The 18,389-nt window shown below is 33.4% G+C and overlaps 1 protein-coding gene across 2 annotated transcripts in view; it reads left to right on the top strand.

The window, feature by feature from the left end:
• Exoc4 (exocyst complex component 4) overlaps positions 1-18,389 on the top strand; it is a 741,153-nt gene that overhangs the window by 279,334 nt on the left and 443,430 nt on the right. The window lies entirely within an intron of this gene.

Genomic DNA, 18,389 nt, shown 5'->3' with positions numbered 1-18,389 from the left:
TAGACCCTTAAAACATAGTGATTCAAATATACCTGTTTTTGCTTTTGACATGAATTATACATTGGGTAAAGACAGAAATTTGTTTCAATAAAATTTCCAGGAACTAAATTATACATGGAGACTGCTGTCTTCTAACATCAACTACTTTGTCCACCTGAATTTTCCTGCTGAATTATCCTTTGAGGCATAATACTTCAGTCAGGAGTTTCTTTAGAGAAAAATTTAAGTGCTGAGAATATTTTATTCTTGTTGACATATTAGCCTTACTTAAATTGGGCTGTACAGAAAGAGCATTTGCTTCAATGAAATTCTTTTATTTTGCCTATCTAGTATAGTCAAACTACTTTTGGGGGCTCTTTTCTTACTTAATTTCAATAGGAAGTTAAATTCGATATCATAAAGAACATTTAATCACTTTATAACACACTTTTAACCAAACCAACTAAATTACACTTTTAACCTAATAAAACCATTTTCTAGTGATCAGTTTTATAGTTAAGGCCCAGTCAAAATGCTGAATTTTGGTGACTCACCACCAGGAGACAAACTACAATTTTCACTATAGATTTAAATATTTTTGAGGTTTTTAATGTATAAGTTTTCTTAATGTGATTAAACAGTATTCATTCTCTGTAGGTGAAAATCGTCTCAACTTGGGGCCTAGCTACAGCTTTTTCTGAGATTATAGTCTGAGACCTGAGAGACAAAGTGACTAAGGCAATTCCAGTAGTTCTAGCAATTCACGCATCACTCAGTTAAGTATGGTCAACCCATGGATGACGAATGGGGTGAGGACTGCAGTGAGAACTGATGGATTAATAGTGAAGATCACCAGCTTGATGAAATCTTGCAAACATGCTGGATCCTTGGCTTAACCTCCTTCACTCTTGACTTTGTCCTTCGTGAAGTGATAATAGTCCATGCTGTGTATGATCATTGAAAAAAAACATCCGTGGGGAATTCTGTGATACTGCCTAAGACAGAGTGAGTGTTCAGTAAATATGATGGCAACTACAGATGCTACCCACTCAAAGGAATGAGATTTTTTACTTAGAGCCCAGACTGTATTAGAAATCGCTCAGGAAGGAACAAAGTCTAAGCCACTGAGTCTCAAACTTTAATTGCATCAAGAGTTCATTGAGGACTTGTTAAAACATTGATTGCTGGGATCCATTTATAAAATTTGTTATTCAATAGCTTTGGGCTAATGTTGCCGAATAAAATATAGGATGTCCAAATGAATTTGTAACATGTAACATTTGGAATCTGCTTGTTCTTAAAGAAACAGCAGAGGTTAAGAGTAGGAAAAATTTATTGAGAGAACGATAGCTCCTCTCCTACCATCTTTTCAAAGGCGTTTTATACATCCAAGCCATGTGGTGAGGTGGGTACAAAGTGAGACAAAACCATAGGACACAGTTTAAAGTTACAAGGTGAGCATGAGGTGGGACAAAACCATGATCACCCAATAAGATTATAAGTAGTTACCCCATTTGATTAAATGGGGATCAAATGGGAAAACATGTCACACACAAGGATTTTCCCATTTAGAATATCAATCACTGTTATCTATCTTCAAGGAAAGTAATGCCTCTTTACTTTTTTATAATGCTAACCAGTAAATGTGCCTAATTGTTCTCCATATGGGCTCCTGTCTGTGTTGGCTCCTTGTGGGCTGGATCCTTGCGGGTGGCCCTGTCTAACTGCCTACAAGGTATATCTAATTAACTTACCTATCTATAATAGGCTGACATTGGCTTTCTTGGGCTCTGTGGATCCTTCTTGTCTCAACTTCCTGGGTATAAAATCACATTTCAAGAAATTACATACCTGCAGCTATAAGCAAATATATATTCTTTTTTCTCAATTTATGCACAAATGGTTACACACTATAAACACTGTTCTAAACATCTGTTATTTTCATTTAGTATATCATTGTTTTCTTTATTGCTTCTTATGGCTAGAGTATTTCATTGTATTAATGTACCAGGATTTATGTAACTAGTCCTCTATTAATGGGCATTCATGTTGTTTCCAATCCTTTGTTACCACAAACAGCGCTATGATACAAATGTCCTTTCGTGTGTAAAAATATTTGTAAGATAAGTTCCTGAAAGTGAAATTTGTGGCTTAAATGGCATATGAATTTGTAGTTTTGGTTTTTGTATTTGTAGTATAACAATTTGCTGCACTGCTTTCAGCAGCAGTGTTCTTCATTCTTACCTTCTTGTTGATTCATCGTATTCTCAAACTCTTGACTCATTCCAAATCTAATGTGTAAAAAAACTTATAGTTTGAATTTATATTTCTTTCAATTGTGAGATTAAGCAATTTAATACATGTGTAGTTTCTTCTTTTCTTTTTCTGATCTGATATTATTGTACATAATTTTATTCCCTTTTTTCTCTTTATTGTAGAAATTATTAGGGAAACACTCTGCAGTATGATTTCTAATTTTTTTCCCATTCAGACTTTGACTTATCACAGTTTTTTCCATACAGAAATGTTTAATTTACATTTTTAAAATATGACAAACTTTTAGCTGGGCTTGGTGGCGCATGCCTGTAATCCCAGCACTCGGGAGGCTGAGGTAGAAGGATTGCTATGAGTTCGAGACCAGCCTGGTCCACATAGTGAGTTCCAGGTCAGTATCAACTACATAGTGAGACCCTGTCTCAAAAAAAAAGACAAACTTTTTTCTTTTATGTCTTACGTTTGTAACACAGTTTATTATTATTTTTTAATTGAGTTTATTGGTACATTTTTGGTATACAGTACAGTTACATTCATTATTGGGATCTTGTACCTTTACATGACAGGTCTTGGTTCTCATTTTTTCCCCTTGTCCCTGCCCTCCCTTCACCCCCCCTTCTCTCCCCATTTACAAATACTTTATTTCCATTTTTTTTAATTTTCTCATATTTTTTCTTTTCCCTTATTCCCTTTCCCCTATGCTTCCCACTTTCCCTACACCTTTAGCCCTTTTCTTCCTATTTTGCATTGTCAATTATCTCATTAGGATCTTATGTACTATTATAGTTTTTTACACCAGAGAAACTATTCAGTATTTATACATGTGTGACTTATTTATTTCACTTAGTTATATAACCTAAATATGTGTAACACAGTTTAAAAAGTCTACCACCAGAGCTGAAGATTTACCTCAGAGTTTGATCCCTGGTACCAAAACAAACAAACAAACAAACAAACAAAAAAAAAACAGAAGAGGAAAGAAAAATAGTCTACCACCAATTTAGGTTATAATATAAGGAATTTTATCAGTTTTATTTATTTTTACATTTAAAATTTTATTCCATTTGGAAATTACCTTGGAATAAATCATGAGGAAATTACTTGACTTTGCTTTATTTGGGACTCCTTTAATTCAATCAAATTTTGAGTATCATTTATGTGCAAGAAATTTTCTTGGATGCCCTCTTAGATGGTATTTTAGAAATAAGTAGGATGAATAGGATTGCTAAAGGAAGTGAAATATGAAGAAACATAAGTATAATGCTAGATGTTTGGTAATGCAAAAGAAAAAAGATGAATTCTTTCTGTATATAATATAAAACAATACTCATAAATAAGCAATTATACTTAATTTTAAAGGATAAATATCTTAAAACAGTTTAGTTTTATGAAATACTAATTAATAAATTGATTTAGGAGACACAAACATGCTGAGTTATATGAATGTTGATTATATGGAACGAATTGAATGAGTTGATATGATTCACTTTTGAAGGGCAACAGAGAGAGAGAGAGAGAGAGAGAGAGAGGACTTTATGCATTTGGAATTTCTTCTTGAAAAGAATAAATAAATCATAACATGAAATTTTAAAAAGGCCAAAGATCTGATAACAAAATCCTAAGATAAGATAGCACAAATTCCCAGGTGATAAAGTTTAAGAAGCTCAATCACATGGGGAAATGTGTAACATTTGTTACCTATGATGAAAGTTAGTAGAATTTTCAGTCACTTTACAGGGGACAATAAATATGTTAGATATGCCCAGAGACGTAGTATATGAAAAGATAGCTTCAGTTCTCAAAGTAAGATGAAATGTGTTAGTTGACATAATTTTCACAAAAGTGAATGAGATTCTGTTGTTAGATACTAGCAGGCAGTTATTTTCAACTGGAAAAGATAATCAAATTGTTCTAAAGGCAAAATATAAATATACATAACTACCTACCATAGTTAAGTGTGCATTAACCTAGTTTCAAGAAGAAAATAATGAGAAAGACAGAAATTTGAGAAAAGTCACCATAAGACTGTGTGGATTATATTTCATATAAATGTGTACGTCTGTGAGTTTGAGACATATAGTGATAGGGCGTTGGGTTTTGTTTCAAGAGAGCTGAAAGAAGTATAAAATATTTATTCTTTTATAGTTTGACACTATCTTCTGCCTTTTTATACATGAATATTAATATTCTTCTCCATCATCATTACCCATGTTTCCAGGCTTCTTGCAATGATTTTGTGGCTGCCACTGGAGATTTTATACTTTGGAACATCTCATATTTTACATTTCAATCCCCTTGCTTATGACCTATGTCTGTATATTTTTTCTATTCACTACTAATTTTTAAAAGGTAATGGAAAAGTGCATTAAAATATCAAATAGTTGCCTAGCTACTTCTATATGAAGATGGCAATGCTGCTGAAATTGAATTGTGAGCTAACAGGAAGGCTTCTGTGGATTATTTGGAAATATTCAACATTTTAACTTTGGTGTATAAAAGTCGTTAGTAGTGTCAATATATGCTGTATAAGAAATTACACCAAATGAATTTGATGACCTCATGAATTTCAAACCTCAGCAGAAAATTAAGATGGGGGGGTCACCATTTCCCTTGGACTTGGAACTGAAAATCTAAGGCCTTATAGCCTTAAAAATTAATAATCATTCGGTCACTCACATAGCAGAGGGAGAGCAAAACCTGAAATAGTAGTTTTCTGTGTGTACAAGGCAGATATGTGGCTGAGTTTAATAATAAGGTTTTCCAGCTGGCTTTATTGCTTTTTTTCTTAGCGCACATTTTTCCTTCATAGTGGCTTTCGATTTTCAGCCTATCCCATGTCATTCTTGGTAAAAATGCAAATTTGTGATCTCTCTAATGCCAGAGATTTTGAAATAGTGGGTTTAGGAACAGGACCCAAGAATCTGTATGTTTGTGTAAGTACCTACTCAGGAGCAGATGGTTCTTGTGTCACTGTTTGAGAAGGGTGGATCATATCATGCATTAAACTAAGGTACATAGAATTTAAATGTCAAGATCATATATGTGGGAAATAGGAAAATCAGGACTCTTACTCGTTCTTTAATATCATTTTGAGATATGGCTTTCATGTTGTGCAATATTAAGTGACTAATTCTTCCTAAAAGTTTAAGGAGCCTCTATACTGAACATGATGCCACTTATGTTGTGAGGTACTGGGAAGTATGCTGGTTATTAACTAAAATAAAATTGCCTGATATAAGCTACCTTTTTTTTTATGGTAGTACCGGGTATCGAACTTGGGCCCTTCCACTTGCGAGGCAGGTGCCAGAACCACTGAGCTAAAAATGCTGGCCCCCATGCTATCTTTATATAGATATTTAAAAGAAGACTGTTATAATTAAAGTTTTACTTGCAGTGTAATTTGGAACTAATTACAAATACTAGTTTAAGTATTGCTATCTCTATAATTCCCCATCTTTTCTCCTATTGAATAACCTGGGTAGTTATGCCTTCTTAAATAGTGGGATTTTAGAATTGTTTTGAAATCTGCCTTTAAATTACTTATGAAAGATAGAACTTAAATATTAAAAAAAATGAGGGAAGGGTATTTGTAAAAGTGACTAGTAAATGTTCACCTTTGTCATTCTGCAGTTCATATAATGTGTCTTAGTTACTCTTCTTGTTGCTTAGACAAAATATCCAACACCCAAAGTTAAAAGAGGAAAGATTTATTTAGCTCACAGTTTGTAGAGGTTTCAGTCCATGATGGGCTGGCTGGCTCTAAGGCAGCGTGGCTTGGCAGAGGGGCATAGCAGAAGAGAACCAGTTCATGGCAAGCAGAAGCCAGCAAAACCAAACAAGGGACCTTAACAGCTTCTTTTCTGCCCCTTTTATTGTATCCACACTACTTCGCGTAGATAGCACTCACACCCTTAATCCTAGTGCCCTTGAGCATTGCATCATCAATCAAATCCAGCATCACACATTCTGGATCCAGCCATTTTTGAGAAAGCCCCCACCTATGACCACATGAGGCTTTGGGAGGAGATCTAAACTCAAGCTGAAACATAATGATCGAGAGCAAGACAGATAATCAGATAAACCCCGTCATGTTCGATACCAACGCAGTATCACCAGACAGAAAGAAGCCAGTCAGTATGGAAATTACTCTTAAAAACGTATACCTCTAGAAGACGGTATATATATGTATATATCCCTTTGTGTGGCTGTAATAAAATTCAAGAGATTGAATAATTTATAGAGAACATAAATGCATTTTCATATAGTTTGTGAGACTGGGAAGTTCAAAATAAGATGCCAGCAGTTTTGGCTGTCTGGTGAGGTCTGCCTCCTCTTACAGGGAGGGACTTAATTTCCATATAGGGTGGAGGTGGAAGGGCACCAATTCATGAGAGGAAGCTTCGTGGTCTAATCACCTCTTAAAGGCTTTACTTCTTAATACCATCAACAGCTCAACTTTGGAGGGAACATGTTGAAATTATAGCAGTAAGTTAATGAATAAATAATTAGAATTCTCTGATTTTTTTTTGTTCTTAGTGAGTAGGTGGGTGAAAATAAAAAATGATGGAGAGAATCTAATAGAAAAGGCAGTAGTATTTGGAATAAAACATTTGGTATCCAAGAAAGCAGATAATTACTTGAACAGTCATAGTTTTGCTTAAAGTTATGTCAATTTATTTTCTTTTGTTTCTGAATCACTATGGTTTATTTGTCACTTAAATTGTCACCTAGAATGCTCTCTAAATTTCTCTTTTGAATTTACAAAAGTCCAAACAATAAGTCTGAATTATAGCAGTAAAAACAAGACTGGAACTGAAATATCAATAAGCTTAGAAAAAAGAAAACCCTGGAAAAGCTTATTCAATATAAAGGGAACAACAAAACGAGAATAATAAAAATCTGGGTTGCTTGGATAATCATTTTACTTTGAACAATAGAAATAAAAATTTGACAGTTCCTCTGCGCATATACGAAAGTTTTGAAAGGTTATCGGAGAATACACAGAAAATAAAGACCAAAAAAATATATAAAAGGAATTCCTTCTGTCATAAAAAAATCACTTTAGTAAAATAAAATGGTAAACTTTAGGATGGATATATTACTGACTTAAAAGAGCTATTGGGATTCTGGAGGAAGGCTTTAAAATGTCTCCCGATATCATTTCCCTGAAACAGTGTGATTTTGATTGCTGATTGATGCTCAATCCAAGAATAGTGGTTCATCATCTATAATGGTTCAGAAAGACTTAGGATAGGATTCTGCCTTCCACTAATAATGGGTAGATATTTTCCAAATGAAGAAATGCAAGGCCCCACTATGAAAGTGGAGGAACTGTTTTGGGAAAACAGTCTAATAATTTAAGATTTTTGAACCAAATATCTTCATCATGTTATTAAATATTACTCAGATTCTAAGGTAATATTTCAGGATATAAATATATGATAAAGCTCTTAACTTTCTGTATATTCCATCTTTAAACAAAAGGATGTTGTCACCTTCAATGAAGAGGTAATACGTGAAGAGGTAGCTTTTAAATATAGTTAAAATGTTTACTTTGAAGTTATCTGATGAAAAATAACTAAAAAAAAAGTCTTTGACATACATGAAACTCAAAATATTGCATATTATTTTAGAGCCAGACAGAGCCCCAATTTTACAGAGTGACTAATTGACCAAATATACCCAGAGTGGTAAATTGACTTATTATTGATAGAGATAATTAGGAACCTGGGTTATTTGGGCACCAGTCCTAGTAATCAGTTCTGTAGTACTTCGGGAATTTAGAGCCAGGTATTTAACTTGGGGGACTGGTTTGTAACTATCAAGAGTGTATGTTCCTGTGGTGAGTACAAATTAATCATGTTGGGATTTCATATATTTCAACTATGATAAAATATTCTTTAGACATGTAAAACCTTAAAACATCTTCAGATGTATCTTACAGTGTTTCCACTTATTATGTAGCATATTTAAAACATTTTGTCTTTTCAAAGTGCTTACTTCTGATAAGTTGCCATCCTTATTAATAGTTTGTGTGATTTCATGTTATTGTTTATGTGTAGTGTCTGATATGAGTAAGTAGAAAAATCTATGTAGAAGTGGCTCTGGCTTTTGAATGGAGTCTGTATATGTATACATATTTGAGCATTCACATCTAATCATTTAGTTGTATATAATCATATACCACCTTTACATATTTAAATATATGTTCACACATTTATCTGTTTTTGTAGACTTTTAGACTGAATCTAGATTATAAGTTTCTTTACTAGACTGTATGCCTCTTCAGAATAGTCATTTTAAGTAACTTTTATAATTCACCTTCATTGGACAGTAGATGAACATCTTTGCTATTTGGCCTGATTTTGGTAATAGGTAATATATGTATCCTTGTCTAAGGGATAAGGTCAGCCTGCTTTGTGTATGTGTGTGCAGTCAATCTGTTGGTCGAGAGGTTTGGTGACCAACTACTTCTGAGAGCTGCCTCGATCCTGAAATGTCAGCTCTTTGCATTTACGATATGAAGTTTGTAGTCATCATAACCATTGCTTCTCAAAAAAGTAAATGTTCTCACTGGTGTTAATAGTGTATTTATGTCTCATGCTAGATACTCTCTTTCTCTTTTTCTCTTTACAAACATTTGTTGAATAGAAAAAGAGATATTCTAAATTCCCAGCTGAGAAAGTATTTTTTCATTAGTTTTTAAATGATTTCTTTTTTTCCAAAGGAGGTTAATATATATTCATTTTCTTTGGTCCTTTCCTCTTTTACTTCAGTTTACCTCTCTTAAATTCTGCATTTCACTTCCACCACATTATCCATGTCTTTGTTGAGTTTTTTTTGTTTTTGTTTTTTGTTTTTTTGTTACCGGGGATCAAACTTGAGACCTTGTGCTCGCAAAGCATGCGGCAGAACCACTGAGCTAAATCCCCAGCCCTCCATGTCTTTATCAACTCCGACTGAAGTTTACTATATACCCAATCCTTGTCTGTCTCAGTTTTGATCCATTGTATGTAATATATACTTCAGTGCAGTAATATTGTAATAATACTGGTGATCAGATCTTAGTTGTAGATTGTATTGACTAGTCGATCACAGGGTAGACCAGAGAAGTATTGGTTTATAATCTTTATAGCATTAACTTTAAAAGAGCTCCCCCATCTAAAAAAAATTGTTTATCCATCACATATACAATACTGCTTTAGATAGTGAAAACATTTAATAATTATTTCCTCAACTGAAACAGTTCTCTTGATTTTAGAATTCTGCTTTGGTGAAAGGCTATGGTAATAGAATGACTGTGGTTCCTTGGCAGTATGTTCCTTGGTACAGATAACCACTTCTCATAATGAATAGACCTGTTCTTGAAATTAACATTGTAATAAGTACAGCAGAGTAAAGTTGATATAAATCATAGCAGTGTTTTTATCTTTCCATGCTTTCTTGATGCCCAGTGGTGTATAATTAAAAATGTTCATATGTGTGCTTATAATTGTTCTCCAATTTTCCCTTTTCCTTTCTTTACCAGTGAACTTTTCCTTGGTCCCATAAGGCCAGTCTGTTTTTGCATTCCTCAGTTCTGATTTCTTTTTGGCAGGAGGAGTAGATGTGGTTGACAGATTATATCTGAAAGGAGCTTTGGTAATTACACGTTCTTTGTGGTGACTGTGCTACTGACAGATGGGCATAGTGAATATTGAAAGTGTTCTGGACCTCCACATCCTCCTTTAGCTTGGTAGTAGGGAGCACTGCCAGTGTTTTTCTTATTATCTATTAGTAAATTTGAAAAAAAAAATCACTTGGATCTTCACATCGTGTTTTGGACTCTTAACCAACTCACGTTCATGGCTAGGTTTTCTTTCTCCCACCTCTTCTACTCCACCCTTGTTATATACTTTTTGGAATAAAGAAAAATTTTCAAGATGTTAACGCAGGCTGGCATGAATGAGTGCCAACATTTCTTACAGACTTGTTAAAAGATTTATTTTTTGCCCGAGAATTACACATATGGCCTAGAATGATAATATTAGGATCTGTGTTGGTTGAGATAATTGGCAGATCATACCTTAAGAAAAATGATTGGTTGGCTTTTCTCTTTTACTTTAGTTTGTTGCTTCCATCACAGTCAAATTATAATTATGTAATATGTTACTATATGTTAAAAAAGGTCATTTAACTCACTTAGAGAGGACATCTGTTAGTTGAGTTTCAGCTAACATTTGGTATTCTGTTACAGCGAGCAAAGTCAAAATGAGCAAAAGTGGGGGATACCAATAATCATAGATCTATTAAGCTAATTTCTTCAGGAGGAAACAGTCACCACCCAGGTAATACTAAAAGTAATCTCATTCAGTATAAAAATACACAGCCTGATGTACAGAAATGAGAACTTGAAAATCATCTTAAGTAATACAGAGGGTATTTGGAGTACAGTGTGGTTTTGAAGGTGTCTACAAGGCCTTCACATCCAGACAGCCCTTTTGTACACAGCACAAGTTTATAAAACTCTTTGAGATTTAGGGCAAATTAATTTATCATTTTAAGTTTATAGAGAACAAATTAGAGTTTGAGCTGTAAAATATCCGTCATTACAATAATTAATGTAGCATTTGTATGTAAATATTAGTATTGTAAAACATTCTTTTTACAATACCTAATACTTATGATTATGACATTTATTTTTGCTTATAGAAGAATATGCTAAGATTGAATTGATTGTTTGCCTTTAATTTGAAGTCCGTTATTCATATATGTGTGTCTGTGTGTCAGAGAGATGGGGGGGAGGATGTCCAGAGTTGGATATATATTTTTATTTCTTAATATATGGAAAAAGAGGCTCTCATGCTTTAGGAATAAAAGCTTTGACACAACATTAAAAAAAAGTCACAGGATAGTTATGATAGGCATAATAGGAAATAATAAATTACATATATGGTGGAAGTGGGAGAGGCCTTTCTTCAATTATATTGTATATTAGAGAAGGAAGATGTGTTATTTGCCTTTAAACATTTGCATCAGTTAGAGTTCATGATAAAAACAGATTATATTTTCAAAATAGGCCTTCAGTGGTTGCCTGCATAGTCAGGTATGAAAGAATGCCAAAGGACTGTGTGCTCTGGAGATCCAAAGGATCCAATCAAAAGTTGAAGGCCTAGAGCTCACTGCATAGTCTTATACTAGTCCCTTTTGGGAAGGTGAAGAATATGCTCCAGAAGACTAACGTATGGGCTGCAGGGCTGAAGAGTCTGTGCAGGAAGCCTTGAGAGGGACATCCAAAGACAACTGCAAGGATTGGAGCTCCTCCATAGAAGTGTGAGACTTCTTTCTTCTTTCCCTTTTGTCCCATCCTGGCTATAAGCCTCTTGGTTGGTACCACCCACACCCAGATTGGGTCTTCAGTCTTAATTAAGTCAGTCATTCACGCACAGAACTGTGCTAAACCAATCCATTAGGAGTTTCTCACTCAGGTTGACATCACCATTAACTATCATAGCAATCACTGTGTTTAATGCATTCATGAGGCTTTCAAAAGGCAGCGAATATAAGATGAAGTTACAAATTTCTGTTTCTTTTTTCCCCTTAACTTTAGTAATGTTTTTAAATAGAAAATGTTTGAACTATAAAAATAACACTTTGTGAATTCCTTAATTACCATCATAAATACTTTTGCTGTTTTCCTCCATAATAAGACAGTTATTCTTATAAATTACTTCAATGATTATTATAAAACTAGAAGACCTCTTGGATAACATCTGGTTCACTTTGCAGGAGAAATAACTCAGGCCTCCAGAGTTATTGACTTTATTCAAGATTGTACAAGTTAGGCCAGGGTCTGGAAAAATTTAGATCTTATTATTTCTATTTGGTACTCTAGCTTCTAATCATGCTGTCTCCTATCACATTCTCAATCTGGATGAATTTCCTGTAAAAACTCAAGAAGATGTGTTTTTCAATCTAATTTTGAAATTACTATCAATGTTTTCATCCATGCTTTAATAATAGAATTATAGAGTTCAAATTTGTTATTTTTCATAAGCCACATATATAAAAATGCTCAATGCATATTTATTGACTGAGTGAATGAAAGTAGTAGTTTTGTTTTGCATATGCAATTTTTATGACTTCCAAAAGAAAGTTAAAATCAGAAAAGAAACCAAGACAGATCCATCTGGCTTATTTGGAGGGACGTTATTGCATAATGAAACACTAACAAAATCACATTATGCAAGTCAGTGTTTGTAATCAGATAAAAAACAACATGATTAAGATTATAGATTTTCAGAATAGTGTTGATATTTCTTCCATAACCTTCCCATAGTATAAATATTTTTCAGTTCATTGTTCCTTTGAAATTTATTTTCTTGGGCATTATCTTAATTTGTTAAAATTTCAATACTTTTGTAATGGAATTGTAATATACGATTAAAGGAAAGGGGAGTTTTGTATTTTTCTTTTGGCCATATTTCCCCCTTTTATATCAGTTTCACCTCTCACTATATAATTAGTGTAATTTTCATGATTTAGCTAGCTATCCTTAGTAAATAAAGACCTTTCTCTTTATTTTGTGCTACAGAACCTTCAATATAGTTCTTCAATTGCTAATTATTGTGCAACTACAAATCTGTTCTATTGTTCCGCAGTATGTAAATGGTTTTGATTCAGGAATATGCTTTTACATCTCAAAATCATTAAAAATAAAGAATTTCCCACAGAATTTTTAGTTACTATATGTCTGATCACCATGGCTAGCTTTAAATAATTGGTTTAAAATATGTGTGATATCTGGTATGGTGATGTACTTTTGATAACTCCTTTAATTAGTAGATTACTTACCATTCATTGCATAAAAGAAGTTTAAATGTGGGGAATGTGAACTAAATTGAATAAAATTATTTATGATTGAAAATTGAAGTAATGCACTATTAGTTTTATAAAATATTTGTTATATTTGTCAAAATTCTTAGAATTCTTTGCAAAATTAGAGCTAGATTTTCCTAGAGTAATGAAAGAGCAAAGAAACAAATCTTTAATAGTATTGCATTCTGCTTTTCTCTTGGGCTTGTTGCAAAGAACAGATTTTGGGTTGGTGTTGGAATTAGTTTGGGATCATAAAAAATAAAACAAAACTCATTTGATGACTAGGGCAAAATGACTTTGCAACATCACATTTACTGTGCTGTCATCTGAGAAGATGCTGCTTGTATTTAGTAGCTCTTGTTAGTTTGAAAAACTATTACATAAATAATGAATGGATCCAAGATGCATTCTTTTTTTATAATACAGATAAAGGTAAGATGTCATGTCAAAACTGAAATTTTCCTAGTAGACTACTTTAGCTATTCTTTAAAGAAATAAATGGCTGCAAATCTTCATAGTTCAATTAAAATAATAATATACTGATATTTTAGTTTTAGGTCTCTAGCCATCTATAAAGCATTTCATTAAACTTGATGAGCAGTGAAGTGATAAGTTTGCATAGAGTATAATGTATAGGATTTTGTCTCTGAAATTAAAAATGTAGAACCTAATGTATAAATAATATGATTATTTAGGCAGTACATTATCCCTTTTGATAAGAAAAGATATAGTAAGGCCTGGAGATGGAATGAATACCTTTTTTTTTCTTCAGAAAACTAGTCTTCATTTTTAATAAGTTGATTTCACCAATTTATACATTTTTTATTTTTATTTTTATTTTTTGAGATGCTATGATCAAATCCAGGGCCTTGTACATATCAGAAAAGATCTCTACTACTGTGTTACACTGCTAGCCCTAAATTTTAAGCTTTTAATTATAATAAAACACATACAACATAACATTTTACATTTTAGTTATATTTATGACTACATTTACATTGTTGAGCAACCATCCCAACTATCCATATTGAAAACTCTTTGTTTCAAAAAATCTTCTACCTGTTCCATTTTCACTCCACTTCTCCCTGGCATACACCTTTCTACTTTCTACCTCTATGAGTTTGACTTCACTAGGTAACTCATATAGGGGGAATAATATATTATTTGTCTTTTTTGCAACTGGATTATTTTATTTATCATATTGTCTTCAAAGTTTAGCCGTGCAGCATGTACATGTATTTATTTACCATCTATTTGGCATGTAGCATGTATTTTCTTGAGTCTGCATTATATTCCATCACGTGTATGCACCACATTTTATTTATCCTTTCTTCTGCTGCTGCATATTTGGATTGTTTCCAGCTGTTGGTTGTTGTGAATAATGCTGTTATGGATGTGTGTGTTTGAAACTTTGCTTTCATTTATTTTAGATAATTCCCTATAGGTAGCATTGTGGGATCATACAGTAATTATAGTTTTAATTTTTTTTGAGGGATTGCATATGTTTTTCACACAGCTTCACTATTTTCCTTCCTATTGATGGTCCACATGGGTTCCAGTTACTCTACACGAACAGTTGTTTTCTGTTTGCTATAAAGTTACACATAATTATTATAGAGATTCAAAACAGTGCTGAAAGCTATATATTAAAATTGAAGATCCTGTTTTCACTCCCTCTTTGCCTTTTAAAACATGACTAACACTGATTGAGTCAGGTCCCAGATAAGGTTTCAAATTCCTCTGAAAACATTGTCAGGGCAGCCTTTCAACACCTTCCTGTACACTCTTCTGATTTTTTGCTTAAAGATGGTGCATCTTCCTGTAGTAACTTCCACTTAGCAAATGCTAAGAAATGTTGATTTGTGTCAAGTATTGTATTACCATATGTTTCATCTTTATGGCACCAGTGGTGTCTATGTCCCTGTGTCTCACAAGTCTTAAGTGTTCAAAACAAATGTCAGAATGAATCCACGTATACAGTCTGGAAAAACTATTAAGAAGGCCTCTCTCCTCAAGAATCCTCCATGAATAGTTCCACTCTGGTGATGTTTTGGTCATGCATTCACATATTATATCTACTTTAAGGCAGACACTAGGACTCTGAAGACTTATGGACTACTTAATGCTACTTTTGATATAGGATGGGAGAGTATTTGGAGCCAGCAAGTACGTTTGAGTTATTAACATTGGCTAGAATTATAGAAATGGAAGGTATGAGATGAGGAAGCTGACATATTCAAAGATTTTTACATTCGTTTGTTATAAAGAGCATTTTTAAGCAGTGCTGTTTATTTTTCTTAGTGTCATTGTTGAGTTCCATGTAACAGAAGCACAGATAATTCTGAAGCTTCTACTTCCAGACAAAGATGAGAGTCTGCTTTGCAATATTGTTTAAACTGGTTTTTCAAACATATTTAAGCAAATAAAATTAACCTATTTACATCTCAGCTGTCCCTTTGCCATCACATTCCTTGTACTATTTTATTTTGAAGGATATATAAATGTATATTATTTATAGATACAAAAATAATTGGTTACCTTGCCATTTAAGTGTGAATAGGAATAATGATCACAAGGTTAATGATCAAAAATCTGGGAAATGTATTTTGAATGATAATGAAAATAAAATCACAAGGATCAGAATTGCCATTTCTCAAGGTAATCAGAACAATTTTCAAAAAATAATTGTTATCTAAACAAAATAAAAGAGTAAAGAAATACAAATGAATTCAGGGGTTTTTAAGACATTCTTTGTAGAAGAGTGCAGATATTTCAGTGTATATAGAAGTTAAGAAATATCAGTATTACTGATTTTTTTAATTTTTTATACCAACTTCATTGAGATATGATTCAGTTCTTATGCAAGTCAAATATTTAAATTGTACAACTTAGTGGTTTTGGATATATTCACAGAATTGTGTAGCCATTACCCCAGCCTAATTTTAGGACATACTTTTTGTTTTGTAATGAAGAGGTTTCTCTTCTGTTTCCCACATTCTAATCAGGAACCCCTCTCCTTTATTTACTTGTTTTTTTTTTAATGACTTTATTTTGTTCTTCACACATTAACACAAATTTTAACCAAAATTTCAGCTGTTTTTCAAACACTGGTTTACATTTCCAGCTCAGTTTTCTCAGTCAGACAATCTTTCCTATGCGTCCCTGTTTCATTTGTTCAGCATTTGTTGAGGGTCTGCTTGCTAGACAATGAAGAACATTTATCTACTTGGGAAGACAAGACTTGTAAGCTTGTAATGGTGACAGTTAAAGGGCTAAAATGCTTGTAGGGATAGAGTGTTTAGGATGTTGTGGGAAGGTAGCAATGGCACTTGAGTGATGGAGGGAAGACTTGGAAGAAGAAGGGAATGTTGAGCTGAATTTTAAATAGTGGGTAGGGGTTAGCTTGGTGTACAAGGTAGAGAATACCAATCAAGAGGATTACCATATGTACAGTTTCAAAGACATGAAAGAACTTGCTGCATTTAGAGGACAAATTGTTTAGTGGTTGATATAAGCAAAGAAGGAGAGGCAAAGCTGAATGGGGAGATGGGAGAAAGGCCCAGTTTAGAAAGGCTTCGCGTATCATACTAAGGAATGTCACTATTATCCTTTAGGTAGTGATAGACTTTGACGGATCTTAAGTCGAAGAAGTCATAAAGCTGATGAAGGATTTTAAGCAGAGAATCTGTGTGATCAAGTTTTTGTAGGAGTTTCGAGGATAAATTTGGATAGCGAAGGAAAGGGAACAGTGTGTCTACTTATGAAGTTATTGGAGTTGTTCCATTAGAAATGATGACCTGTGTCTGAACTACAGTGTGAATGTGTTTAGGAGGATGGCGGCTGATTGGCTTGATGAAGAAAAAGGGATGGTGGCTAGGGAGGAATAGGAGATGACTCCTGCCACTGTAGCAGAGGATCTAACTTTGAGGGAGGAAAGGCAGAATGCAGAGAAGAGGAGCTCCAATTTGGTCTGGTTTATTTTGAAATGTGTAAGATATTCAGGTAAAATCTGGAAGTGGAGTGGTCTGGCCCATGCATAGATTTCACTATCTTAGGTGATGTTGTGATGACAGATAGAGGGAGTTGGAAGAGCAGAGACTAGACAGCAGAGCCGTGGAATTGGAAGCATCTTTGATGATTACCTTTGCCTCATCTATTCCCAAATTCTTTTGCTTTTTTCCTTATACCTTTCCAATTTGTTTTGCATTATTTTTCCCTTATATCACTGTTTTTCATACATTCATTCTTTGACCTGTCATGGTACTTCTAACATATTCAAATTTTCTTTCAGACTTTTATCTAAGTGTTCTATATAAATTCTCAGATGACAAAGAAGAATTTGTCATCTTCAGAAGCCACATTCCACCATTCATGTCTCATTTCATTCTTCCAAATACTTGCTTTGGTACTATTCAGGGCAACGCAAATATATCAGTAAACTAAATAGACAAAAGTCACTGCCACAACAGAGCCTGTATTCTGTCTAGAAGTAGGGAAAGATGATAAGGAAAATGAAAAATTATTTTAATAATAAGTGATAAGGAGACAAATTAATGGAGGAAAGGGGACATAAAATGTCAATATAGGAACTTTTAGTCAGGTTGAACAAGAAAGGCCTGAGATTTTTTTTAAATCTGAAACACTTGATATACTCTTGTTACTCAGTCTTGGACCTGTTGTTATGTGCAGATGAATGCAATTTCATCGGCTTTACCTGTAATTCCATTACAGGCTCCCTAAGCTAAGGAACTATTTGTATTAGTTCTTTATATTCTTTGTGCCATTTTTATAACAGTGAAAAATATATCATATGGACAAGGAATTAATAAAATATCAGTATATTCACCTGGAAATGATTTATATCTAGTAGGAGATTGTTGGAATTATATATATAAAGTATTTAGTATTTATTTCATCTAATTTGTATTAGTCTATACACATAATTTTAAAAGGAAAGCTTGAAGAATAAAGACTAGTTGACAGAATTAGCTATTATTAGTTTTTCTTTGGAGGTTGTGGATGAAGATGGCAGTGCCTTTGAATTTTATAATGAAAACTGAACTAAGGGGAGGACACGGTCTGAATGCAGAAACAATTGAAATACCAGTGCTCAGTCTGAAACTGCTCTATGCTGGCCTTGGAAGATGGAATCAATAGCCAATTTTATTCACATGATTTTGTTTTTTACAAGGTGTTTACATGTCAGACCAAACAAAACCAATCAAGTAAAATGTTCAGATTATTGTTTGAACCAATAAAAAACTCAGATAGTTTGAATA

Source organism: Fukomys damarensis, unplaced genomic scaffold (genome assembly GCF_012274545.1).
Source record: "Fukomys damarensis isolate Sample0158 unplaced genomic scaffold, DMR_v1.0_HiC HiC_scaffold_4, whole genome shotgun sequence".
Classification (NCBI taxonomy): Eukaryota; Metazoa; Chordata; class Mammalia; order Rodentia; family Bathyergidae; genus Fukomys; species Fukomys damarensis.
This window is presented reverse-complemented; position numbering and strand designations above follow the sequence as displayed.